The sequence below is a fragment of the Sus scrofa genome, chromosome 4 (assembly GCF_054392235.1).
Source record: "Sus scrofa isolate SSC_HxYL_T2T_F1_AM1 chromosome 4, Sscrofa_HxYL_maternal_Yorkshire_Landrace_v2.0, whole genome shotgun sequence".
Taxonomy (NCBI): Eukaryota; Metazoa; Chordata; class Mammalia; order Artiodactyla; family Suidae; genus Sus; species Sus scrofa.
The window spans coordinates 26,910,341-26,923,986 of record NC_139386.1 but is presented as its reverse complement, the minus strand read 5'-3'; the positions used below and the strand labels follow the sequence as shown (position 1 = coordinate 26,923,986).

The 13,646-nt window shown below is 33.6% G+C and overlaps 1 long non-coding RNA gene across 3 annotated transcripts in view; it reads left to right on the top strand.

The window, feature by feature from the left end:
• Positions 1–13,646, top strand: part of LOC110260451 (uncharacterized) — a 273,349-nt gene that overhangs the window by 1,826 nt on the left and 257,877 nt on the right. For all 3 annotated transcript variants that reach the window (XR_014842995.1, XR_014842994.1, XR_002343761.2), the window contains exon 2: positions 1,902–1,970. This is a non-coding gene — a long non-coding RNA (uncharacterized LOC110260451). The remainder of the gene's footprint in view (positions 1–1,901; positions 1,971–13,646) is intronic.

Sequence of the window (13,646 nt, the reverse complement as noted above, 5' to 3'; positions counted from 1 at the left end):
TTTTTGAGATACTTTCCAGGAAAATATTTTTATTGAGCCATTTTCTTATTAATTCACTACAGATGACACGTTTTCTTGTTTCTGATGATCATTTAGAAAACAAACAACACTCATTTGTTCTATCACCAGCCATAAATAATTAACATATTTGCATTTAGGGAGCATGGATTTTAAAAATTTACTTATTAATCTTCAAATTTTGCAACATAAAGTGTCACTTTAATTGCCAAGAAATATCAGTAATTATTCCTTTATTCTAAACCTCATAAGAACTACCTGAATTATCTAATTTTATTTATTAAATAAGTCTAAATAATAAACCATCTACTGTGAGGATACATCTTTCACCAAACCTCTTTTCATATCCTCTTGCATTTAGGTCCACTAAATGTTATTGTTTTTACAGATTAATATATTAGTCTTTGCCTCCGTAGTGTCAAATATGAAACAAAAGTCATTACAAGGAAATAAGCTGTAATGTTAGGCAAGTTTACCTCTGAATGGATGGACAATTAGTATATATCAAATGGCTGGGAAGGAATACACCTAAAAGTTAACAGTAGTTATATATCAGCAGTGTTGGATTATGATTAATTTTAGCATCACTTTACATATATATTTTCAATTTTATTTTTTTTAATATTTTAATATTTAAATAGCTTACATAATTCATCTTGATTTTATCAAGAATAGCACCCCAACTCTTGTTCTCAGGCTATCATTCCCCCATGGGTATTTCTCCGATTTTACTCATTTTTAAAAAATATCCTCCTCCATTTATTTATCTAAATTCTTTAAGAATATCAAGCAATAGAAGCAAATTAAAAAGAAGAAATAGGAGTTCCCTGCTGACTCAGCAGGTTAAGGATCCAGCATTGTCAGTGCTGTGGCTCAGGTCATTGGTGTGGTGTGGTTTGATCACTAGCACAGGAACTTATGTATGCTGCAGGCGCAGCCAAAAAAAAAGAGGGGATAAGTATGAAGTGTATTATGAGCGAGAGCTAAGGCTTTGTAGTGGCATCGGGGAGAATTTTTTGAGGTGTGTAAACAAAGGAAGCTTAAGGAAAATCAAACATTTAACTTAACCTTATTTGCCATTTGTATTGCAATGCAAATGATCTTCCCATAGATCTTGAGTATCTTTTGCTTTCTAAATACACCTAAAATGTTTAAGCAGTTTATAAGAGATAGCAAGGGAAAATTGTATGTTCCATGTTTGAGTTAGTGGTGGGCAGGGAAATAAGACGTGGTGACAGTGAGTAAGAGAGAGAATTTAGTAGCCATACGATTGGAACCAGAGGGAAGTGTGAGATCATAAGCCATAAGTATTTGTCAGCATAATGGAAAATATATTGACTTTCCACAAACTAAGGAGATATTTAAATCACCTATAATTTTAGTGATTCATGCAGCCACCTGGATTATAGCAAACTTTCTTCACATATAAAGCTATTTGAACTTTGGTATAAGAGTCCAAACCAGCCAACCCCTTTTCATATTGTGCTTGTGATTTATTCCTACAATTTTCAAAGTTTGGAATATTTTGAGTCTCTCTCTGAATTATTCACCATCTGCTTGTCTCCTTTGAGTGCAAAAGTCACCATTTGCTCTATTGTTACTTAGAAGCCAATTTGCTGGTATGATACTCCAAGGCTTACTATGTGTTCTGCACTTTTGCACATTGGAGTTCAGAAAAATGTGTCTCTGAAGCTTAATTTGTGTATTTAACCCAATGCAATTATGGAAAGAATAGAATGATCACTGTTCTAAAATGGATCTACTCTAATCTAAAGAGATTTGATATATTCAGTGATCAGTTCTATTCAAAGAGTGTAAATTTCACGTAGACTAACACTAGCAGATTGCAGGGATTCTAATGAGTGAGTTTCTGTGTCTTCTAGGACCTGTACAGATATGCAGCTATGATAAATTAGAAGAACCAGGAAAAAAATATGCATGCTCTTCACAAGGTAATTACCAAAGTGGAGATTATATTAAAATAGATATTTTGCTCAATTTCTAAAATAAATTCACATATTTTTACCTTAAGAATGGCAACATATGTGGAGTAGTACCTAAGTATTAAAATTGTACAGGTGTTTTCACTATAGTGAAGGGATGTTGAGAGAGAATATTAAACTCAATAATTTAGCAAGTTTCAAAATGTGTTACAGTAACCTGGAATTGGCAGTTATCATGCATAATTTTCATATGCAATTGCATAAAACTTTCTAATTCTGGGCATCAACTCAAATACTGAGAACTTGTATTTACTTCCTATTGAAACCAGCACCTCAGTAACAATATATGATATGGCAATATTATCTGAGTAACATTTGTATGTGAGATATCAATATCATTTAAAAATATATTAGAAGGAAATCCAGATTTCCTTTCCCAAAAACACATTAGGAAAAATTATGGTCTTTCAATGGTTTGTCTAGTCTTTCAAAGTGTTCACAAAATAATCAAATGTAATTGATTTGTTTACAAATTGCGAACAAATAATTGTTCACAAATAATCAAATGTTCACAAATAATTTTAAAAAATCAAGTGCTGTTCTCAATATCAGTAAAAGAGATGAAGTAATTGAACATCAATGTCGCCGCTAGAATTTATCTCTAAATTGAATAGTCGAATTATGATTTGTTATAAAGGATAGCTGTGATTGTTATCTGTATGAGCCATATCTTCCCATTTACAATGTTTAAAGTTTAGTAGTACCAGACATTCAGTGTCTAATTTGTATAGCTGTCAGGGTGAGGGGTCCGGATCTTAGGCTGCACATATTAAGATGCTGCAAATTCTGGGAGACTAAGTCCTCCAGAATTTTCAGCTCTACTGTTTTTATCATTTGTGATATTGAATTCTCTTACTTGTTTTCCAGTTTTCTGGGTTTCATCTTTTCAACGCAAATTTATTATATCATTCATACAGCCTACACTTCTCCGTTAGAATAGGGATAGAATATATTACAAATCGTGTTATAAACTACAGTATTGTCACACATTTCTAGGTGGCAATTAAATGTTTCAGTAAGACTTGTAAAAGTGATCTCCCAAAATGTTGCAAACTGACAAAAATTATTCTGCTTTGTATATTGCCTTACTTTGTTTTTATTATTCTTTTTTTTTTAATTTTTTTGGTGTGGAAAGCGATGGGTAAACTAGCATCTGTTTTATTCTTCAAAATGGAAAGAAAAAAAATAAAATAGACTATAAGCCTCCTTTTCAACAATTATAATTTGGTTTTAAAGATAAAGACACACAGAGACAGGCACACACATACCTTATATGTGTTCGCTAGTTTCCAAAGTTAGTGTGAAACCTATTCACCATTCTGTACATGTGCATTCACTATTTACTATAAAAAGTGGCAATCTTTAGAGTTCCTGTTGTGGTGAAGCAGAAACCAATCCAACTAGGAACCATGAGGTTTCAGTCTTGACCCCTGGCCTCACTCAGTGAATTAAGGACCTGGCGTTGCCATGAGCTGCAGCATAGGTCACAGACACGGCTCAGATCCTGCATGGCTGTGGCTGTGGCCTAGGCTGGTAGCTGTAGCTCCGGTTTGACCCCTAGCCTGAAAACTTCCATATGCCATGGGTGCAGCCGCCCCCCCCTCAAAGAGGTGGGAATGTTCTTCCTGTTGAATCTGAGCTAGCCCTGTGACTGCTTTGTCAATGAAATGGGAACAAAATGGGATTTGATGGCTTCTGATCCAGCTATTAAGAAGCCCTAGCAGCCTAAGCTTTCCATCACAGATTCCTAAGGTGCCAAGTTGTCCTGTTAGAAAGAGCATCACACAATGAGATTAGACACAGCCTAGAGAAGTACAGAAGCAACAGACAGACAGCCCAGCCACACTCTGACTACACGTACGTAAGAGACTTGAAGGTAGATATGTCAAGCAACCAGCTAGCTCATCTAGGCCAGTCCATAGAATCATGAGATTAAAAAAAGGTTGTTGTATCAGCAACCAAAATTTGAAGTTATCTGTTATTTGACAATAGTGAAGTGAAATAGACTGTAATATAGAAATGGTGTATTGCAGTCTCACACACAAAAATGTGTGTCATTCATTTTGGGACAGTGTGGTGGATAGAAGCTGGAAGCACCTTGAAAAGACATTGGCTTTAAGGAAAGAAGGAAAGTATTACTTGAGCTGAAAAGAAAGGAACCTAAGTTATATAAGAGCAAAATAATAAGCAAAACAGTCAATGAAAGCATTACAAAAGATTGAAGGGAAACCTAAAAACTTGTTGATCTGGCTAATGAGTTTCTAGGCGGAATGTTGAGAATGTGAACTGTTTTATGGTTTAGTTTGGTATTAAAAAAATTAAAATCTGTCAGTGATAAAGTATAGAAGCCAGATGAGCTAAAAAGGAGACCACTCAATTTGGCAGGATAATTTAGAGGAAACATAAAGAAGCAAGAATGTTCGGCTTCAAAAATAAAACTTTGTCTTATTTTCAGTTTTTCTACAAGGCAGAAAAAGAAGGTAGGAAATAATCTCAGAGTAAAGATCAAATCTAAGCCATTTCCAAGAAAACCTAACCTCAGGGTAAATTTTAGATCAAGGATTAGTGTAAACTTTTTTAAACCTCAGAAATATCCAATTTGTTATCCCTAGAATTTTCACCTAGACAAAAAGGTCTCTTGGTCAAAAACAGGATTTCTAAGAATCTTAAGGACACTTTACCCAGAAGATTCACAGATCCAACGTAGAGACTCTTTCACCTCTGAAAGAAATGTGTCATTTTTTTTTAATATAAAGGAGTTTATTATAATGTGACACATAAAAATCCATAAATGTTATTAAAGGAATTATATCACATTGAACTGAAAGGAACAGATGAAATTCATGATGGTGAGTGTCCCCCCGGGACCTCAGAATATATAAGCAGGATGCAGGCTGAAAAAGTTACTGTGCTTCAAACTTAAGTCATTTCATACTCAAAAGTGAAGTTAACTCAGAGGACAAATTAAGATCCTGGAGGATGGAGCCAACATCTGTGGAGAGTCACTTCAATGGAGCTGGAAACCCTAATCAAGGAACTAATATATACTAGTTCAGAATTAAGATTAGTAGTTTTATTATTCATACTAGCTTACATTAACCGGTGACTACTAAACAAAACTTATTTCACAAGTCTTCATATAGAACTTTTGCTTCAATGTCTGTTAAGAATGCAATCACAAAGCCATTTCATTCCCTTCTTATACATAAGCAAGCATATAATATTGCAACTATTTTTGTTCAACATTTTTGCCTATTAGTTTGAGTTGTTTTGTCCCTATAACATCAATTTCACATTAACCCCTACCTGATTAACATGCCAGACTGATGTTCATACAAACATTCTCTTGTTCATACAAAAGTACAGCACTCCCAATTCCTATATAGACTTTAAAAGTCCTTCTAAGCAGAATAAACATGCAGATCTTGAGGTTTTCATGAAAGTGCACAACACATTTCAAATCACCTACTGTAGCCACTGTAAAATTTATGCTCCCAGTTATGTTTTTAAATAGTCAATTTGAGGGAAATGTCCTTTCCTGTTTCTCACAGGGAAAGTAAAGGACAAAGAATTGGACATTTATTACTGTAACTTACAAAAAAGAAAAAATGCACACATTGTTTTGCCTACATTTAAAATCCTTAACCAGCCACAAAGTTTTCCACATCCACTTCTCTAGCATAATCCACATTTTGATCAAAGTGTAACCTTCAGGTATTTTTAGTTTGTACATTCTAACTACTAAAATTTGAAAGTTATAACCAAAATAGGAAATTAGTCTGTCTCACCTCTGATTCCATTATCTCAACTTTAGACTCAGATTTTCCACATCACCTTTGGCAGACTACAATGTGGTACTCCTCAGATATTCATATGGTGCTGATTTATATTTTCTCATGGAAGACCCAAAATGACACACCTGTTTCTTTTAAGCAGGTCATTGTTTATTAATGCCAGCCCACATGAAACCGAGTGTGTTGTGACAATTAAGTTTTATATTCAGAATTCTGTACCTTCTCTGAGGAAACTTCCTTTTTCTGTCCACACAGAAGTTTTGACTTCTTTTTCATAGTTCTTTCTTTTTGCTTATTAGCAAAACTTTCAGTACTTGTGAGGGAATATTGTACATGAAAAGTAAAACAGTCATCAGAGTTATAATTATTACTATTGTTGTCAATACCTATAATTATAATTTTTTTCTAAAAACAAAAATACAACTATTTTTAACCAGTATGAAACAGGAGTTGATATATTTAATATATTCTAAGCTTGCAAAACTAAAAGAAAAAATATAAAAGAATACAAAACAAAAGACCTAAAGGGCATCAACAGAAAGCTAAAAACATAAAATACATAATTATAATAAAATATTATAATAAAATATAAACACAAAGAAAATAAGGCAGGAACAGCAAAATAAAAAATCAATGTAACAGCATATTTCACCCATCAGACTGGCAATTTTTTAAATATTCCATGATTTTGAAGGTAAGGCAGTATTCAAGACATTCAAAGCCAGTCAAAGTTGTATAAGTTAATAAGACATTTATGAAAATATTTAAATATTCCACATACATTAGTATGTTCATAGGAAGTAATCCTTCGGAATCTATCTTATGAGAGATTTTAAAAATATTAACCAATATTGTATTCACATGCCAGAACATTTATATGAACACTAAACTTTTAGGAATAACTTGTTTCAATCCATACTGAAATAGTTAATAAATTATACCACCCGTGCCACCCTCAAAGATACTTGCACCCCTCCCAAATGCTTGGTAGATTATGCAACAACACCTTCATGTTGCCCACTTTTGAATTAAAGCCTCATTGGGTTGCTTCAAACTAGCAGTACCTCGGAAAGATGCATGCACACCAGAAGCAAAGGAATCTGGAAATGTTTATTGCTTAGATTTTACCTTAGAAAACCCAGGCTCATAATGTGGCAATTTACTGTATTATAGAGTGCACATCCTACAATGCTGGCCACAGATAATAGGTGTTCCCTCTATAATGTCTGCTTTGCACGTTACTTATACAAATGTTATTTTTAACAAGCATGAAAAAGACCATCCTGCCTTCCTTTGACAGTCAGGATTTTTCTCATTGTTACAATGAGCTCAAGAAAATAGGTTTTTATTGACTTGTTACACAAATTAAACATTGAAGAACATCTTTTTATCTATTTTGATTTATAATTTTGGTGGCAAAACTTTCTCAATTGCGTATGTTTTATAAAAACAGCATAATTTTAAGCATAGTCACAACAGTATATGCATAACTTGGTTTTAAATCCTGACTGTACCATTTATTAGCTATATTATTAGTAGTGATTTTACCTACTATGTATTTGTTTCAGTTTCTTCATCTGTAAAATAATTGTAATAATTGTTTTTAAGTAGTAATGTTTTGAGAATACATTCACTTAATAAATATAAAGAATTTGGAACAATGCCTACTAGAAAGTAGGCATCATGTAAATGTTACAAGCTAAGAAACTCACAAAAATACAGGTTGTTTGCAACATTTTTTTTTCAGGTGTGGAATTTTTGGTCAAACAGGCATACAGAGAACTATGATTTGACTAGCTTTATTATCATCTCTGTGTTGCATCCAATTGCCTACCCACATACACATTTTTAATACTATTTTGCAGACGTGGAAGTTCCTCCTTCCTCTGTATGTCAACTATTCGTTTCTAAGTACCCCCCCCCACACACACACTTTGTGTATACTCACTAGAGGACAATTACAGTATTCTTGGTTTTAGGGTGTTTTAAAGACAAATAGGCATGGAACTTTATTTCAAGTATTATGTATTTAAACAAGAGTATAAATTGGTTTTATGTGAGAGGCACAGGTTAAAATCAGGAGGAATAAGTTATTTCAGCTGTTTCACCTGAGGGTCTTAGGGAAAGCTCACTAAAAGGAAGAAAGTAACACAGTATACTGTTGTTATTATAGGACTTATGCATCCTCCCTCTTCCCCGACTGAAGATTGATTATGATTAAAGATTCCTGAGGGTAAAATTTGGCAATTCATTCCTTCCACATTTTTGCATGCTCAAATACTTCTTATACATTCAGATTTGATAGTCTGCTATCCATCTTGATGTTCTAAAATCCTGCCTTGATAGAGTGTTCTGATATAAATTGATATTATGTGATTCTTGGGGATATTTTTTCTCTCTGAATCTTGATGGTCTTAGGAGTATTTGATCCCAGAAAATTATGCTAACTCCTGCTCAGATCTGTCTGTAGAAGACAGCCTCATTTAATAGCATAAGTTCTTCTGTCAAAATGCTTTGAAAAATGAAATGTTTCTGTCTTCTGGCTTTCTACAGTTACAAAATTTCCAATACCATTTCTCATTGATCTCTTTGTATAAACCAAATTTCAAACTCAGTAATTTAAACCCATTATAGTTACAATTTATCCATTAACTCTTACCTACTACACTCACTGCCATAATTATTATCTATTTCATAGCACCTCACATTGATATAGTTTATATTTTATCTTATAACCAAAAATACTGTTAATACCCTATAGTACTTTCATCAATAGCATAATATTAGCTTTATTTTTTTTCATCTGAAGACAATATATAAAGTGGCCTGAATCAAATTCTATTCTGTATTATTTAGTGACCTATACTATAGATTTAAGAGGACAAATAGTAGTTGTGTAGTTAAATGTCAAACATTTCCTTTAATGAAATATCCTATTTCTTGAAAATTAGCTATTAGGCTGTCACATCATTATCTTGTGTAATGAATTCTTTATTTTTTTCTGAAAATAAGACTCCTATTATAATTATTTTCTTGATGGCTGGTAATTAAGATTATTTTTTCAATGCATTGATGAGTTTAGCATGTAGAAAATACTGGCAAAAAGTATAATCTCATTTTGACCAAAATATTTTATTGGTTTCTTTATGTTTGAATCCGTCATGGTCCAGGCAGGAGACAGAAACCAGACAACAGTTATTTTAACAGACAAATTTTATTGTAAAGTTTAGTTCTTGAAGGCTTTACCAGTTGTATACTTCTATGTAACCAACTACTGCTTTACCTAGTGAGTTATTTAATAATTTTTTTCCCATAATTCTATTGGTTGACTGGGATCATCTGGGTCATCCTTTCATTCCAAATGGTCCAACTGGAATAATTCGTGCTACTCCATACAACTAGGAGCTCAGTTAGAGCTAGAAAATCCTAACAGCTCAGCCATATATCTGGGACCTCAGCTAGCGTAGCTGAAATATTGGAATCTCCTCTTAAAGCAGGATAGTTGGACTGAGACGGTGGTACAGAACTCCAAGAGAGTAAATTTAAGGTTTCCAGCCTTCACTTCTATCCCATGCTATTGATTGAAACAAGTTGCAATGCCAACTCAGATTCAAGAGGAAGGGAAGTAAACTCCACTTAATGGGGGATTACAAAAATATACAAGGATGGGAAAATAGTTGACAATTATCTTTAAAAAAATCAAGGCATTATAAAAGAATATGAAGTGGGAGTTCCCATTGTGGCTAGGCAGTAATGAACCCGACTAGTATGCATAAGGATGAGGGTTTTATGCTTGGCCTTGCTCAGTGGATTGAGGATCTGGTGTTGCTGTGAGCTATGGTGTAGGTCGCAGGTACATCTCGGATCCTGCATGCTGTGGCTGTGGTGTAGGCCGGGGGCTGCAGCTCTGATTCAACCCCTAGCCTGGGAACTTCCATATGCCACTGATGCCACCCTTTAAAAAAAAAAAAAGACAATACATAAATAAATAAATAGATAGATAGATAAAGAATATGAAGTAGATGGAAGTAGCAACTGCAAGATGCAGCTACTCACCTAGGGATGGTGGAACAAAGAGAGGAAATAAGGATAATTAAAACTTAAAGTTTGGAGAAGCCACATGAGGCTCAGTCTCCTGATAAGGTACTATAGCTGGTGCTGTTTTCTCAAAGCCAGAAGGACCCCATGGTTTGGACTAGACATTTTAAATATTAGCATTGTTAACCCTTTTTCATTCTCATTCAGTCTTTCATGAATGCTAGCTAGCATCTCTCAAGGTGTCCATATGATGAGGATGGTTTTCAAAGTGTTGACTTTTTTAAGAAAATAAATCATGTTCTTATTGGAACAAATTGTTCACTGTTAGTGTTATGTACCATATACTACTGTGTTACTCTAGTGAATCAAATAGGAATCAAATAAAAAGAGGGAAAAAAAAAAAAAAAAAAAAAAAAACAGGTAGAAAATGGTGAGTCCTGTGCTCCTTCTAGCCTTTTCTCTCACTCTATCACACCCTACTGGTGAGCCTAACAAAGGGGCAGAGGTAGAACAGAAATGTAGTTTGTAGACTCTTGGTCTCTGCATTACAAGCCCAGTGTAGCCCCGGGTTTAAATATAAGCACAGTGTCCACTACTGGATGTGAAAATCCCTGTACTTTAGTGGATAATTGAAGGGAAACCATGTCGTAAATTAATTTGTCCTATGAAACTTTAAAGGTAATAAAAGCCCTGCTTCTGATATTGATTTTCATAATGTTTCCAGTGTTTAGAGACCCTTAACTAAACATCACATTATTTTAGAAAGTGTATTATTTTCCTGTATTCAAAATATATTAAGTTCTATGAGTCTTATAAGTCTCAAGACAATTTCAAAATTAAGTTCTGTGATCACATTAATTTAATAAATTCATTGACTCCCAGAATAGCTAGTTATTAAAAAAAAAAAGCATTTGAATATTTAAGGATTAGTGTGTATTTTTTTTTCTTATCAGTTATTACTACTTTCATTTACACCACACTCACACACAAGAAATATTTTACATTGTACAACTGTAAATGTAATAAAATTCACTGAGTTTAAAATAAAAAGAAGTATTTTACTTGTACATGTTTTATTTAAAAGCATATTTATATATCCTTATACTTAAACCAAAAATATATATTTACAGAATTTTTGCAGTAAGTCGCAGCTGTGGATAACAGATCTAACTTCTTATTTGTCTTTAGAAAATAAATGAAATAAATGAAGCCTCATATTCATTTCAAGACAATTATCATAGTCAATCCTATGTTCTCTTTTTTACCGTTCAGTTTCCTTTTAATATTAACAAAGGGAGAGTTCCACAAACAAGTGAATAGGTTTTAGAAAATGGCTTTTATATAACAACCTGTAGGTGGATAACTAGGATTTCACTGATTTTAAGAAATTAAATTTTGTGACTATTTGAAATTAGGAAGAAAGAATTTGGGATGTGAATAACTTAAAGGTAAACCTTTGAGCTGAAAAATGGAAATAGGAAAATAAAAATTTAGACTGAAAACCTAAGCCTCCCATAATGTAGTATTCTTCACACAGACTGAATTACTTGTAGAACAGGTATGCTTTTTCTAATGGCATTCTGGCTATAAATGGACTGCTGGTTGGCATGGCTATAACTACATGATGTCAGTATTCCATGCACTAGGCAGAGATTTCCATCTCATACATCATTCATAAAGAACAGCAGGGATTCCACAGTCATCCGTTCACATTTCAATTGTTTTAAACTCTAGGAGTTGTTTTTAAGTTAAAAAAGAATCAAAGATCATATAGTCAGTCATTATGACCTGCATCCATATAATTTTAAACCAGGAGATGTGCCACTCACTTGGGACAAGGCACAGCAAGTATTCTTGTTAGAACCACGGATAGAGGAAAGAAACTGCTATCGAAATGCTTCAGTCTTTTAAGAGGAGACTTTTTTTTTTTTTATTCTTTGTGAAGTACTAAACAATATATGATGTTTTCACAAACGTTATCTCTGATGAATACATAAGGGAGAAAGAGGTAAAATCTATTTTCCATCAAAATGCTTTTGCATTGACACATTTACAAGGGAAATCACAGTGTAGGTTCTTCTGGTAAATTCTTCTAATGCCTTGAAACAAGCATTGGGGTTGCTACATTCAGTAATTTAGAAAATCCCTCCATTAGCTTTCTTTGATTTTGTGTAGCCATGAAGAAATTGTAAAGTAGACTGAGTTCATATTCTGCATTCAAATGTTCCCATTACACTTATGCTGCTCCCTAGCTCCATGTAACATTAATTTACAGTACTGTTTTCTGGTTTTGATTCTTTGTTCTCAACATCTGAAAATCCTAAAAACGGAAATATAGAAGCATTCCCTAAAAGTTCTCTTTTTTATGGCTCATAAAATTCAGTATGCTTTTGTATGACATTAATAATGCATGGCCATCCACTTATGTTTGGAGTAATTTTTATATTTTGGGGTAGTGAACAAATTTATGCTAAGTGTTTGAAATATTCTAAATCTTAGTATGTGTAAACCCTTTAAGATTTTTTAAACAATTTCTCGATGTTATGTTTATGATTATCTTTATTTGTGATATGAAGAAAGGATAGAAAGTATAAGCATGAAAATATGGAATAAGATTAAAGAGAATATGCTCAGAGCCAGAATGCTTGGTTTGAATTCTGGCCCTGTCACTTGTAAGCATTGTGCTGGAAGAGATTTAAGCTCCCTGTCTTTCTGTTTCTCACCTGAATGGGAGAGACAGTAATAATATTCATACAACACTCCCATTGAGTTTTATAAGGTTTAAAAGATTAGTGTTTTTTGAGTGTATTGTTATATATTCAGTAATTTTGAGTAATTGGCACATGTTAAGTGCTATATATATGCTTCTCAAGACTGGGGAATTGGTTGATTTTGTTTATTACTGCATTCCTATTACTTAGAAGAGAGCCTGGTGCATAGTTGGGTTTTGTGCCACTTTTTGTTTTTTTAATTTCAGTTAATTCCTTAACTGTTCTCCTGAAAACTATATTTTCTAGGGTGTTGTTTTTGTTCAGTGGCTATTAGTTTAGATTCAGCCATGGGGAAATACTGTTGGAAAATGAAAGGGGGAAGCTAGGATATTCCTCTTTCTCTAGCTCCCTCTCAAGTTGATTTTTCAGCAGTAGGTGTATCTCCCCTGTTCTCCTAGTTCTATTGCCCATCTCCTTCCTGGGAGTCCCTGTGTAGCTATAGATGGGTTGTCTTTTGAATACTAGTAATACTGTTTCATTTCTGTGTCTGGCATATCCTTGATGTTAACTATCCTTCCAGCTGCTGTTCTTCATGTCACTTTATCATCTCCTCTTTGTCCTTCCAGCTCCTGTACAATTCCCTATATAAGATTTTCTCTGAACAAAATACCTAGAAGGTTTTTCATTTTCTTGCTAGACACTATGATACATGGTTCAGTAAATAAATATTGTCCAAATTAATAAGGAAAGCAGCAGTAACATATATACAATACAGTCATTGTGTACACAATACATTCTGATTTCTGACGCTGTGACATGTTAACCCAATGAGGAGGAAGTTGTAGTTCAGTGTGGGAATTTTTAAAGGAAAAATACCTTAAAAATGAGGCTTTTTTCACAATATAGAATTTGGGGAGTGATGAGGCAAAGAGAAATCAGACTCTATTTCTAGAGACTGAAATTTTAAAAAGAAAAAGGATAATTGATCCCTCATTCCAGACTAGAGATGTTATGATACAAATTTTCTCAGGTGTGTATGATACTTTGAGACTTGTCCAGATCCATGAGCTCTTACCCAAAAA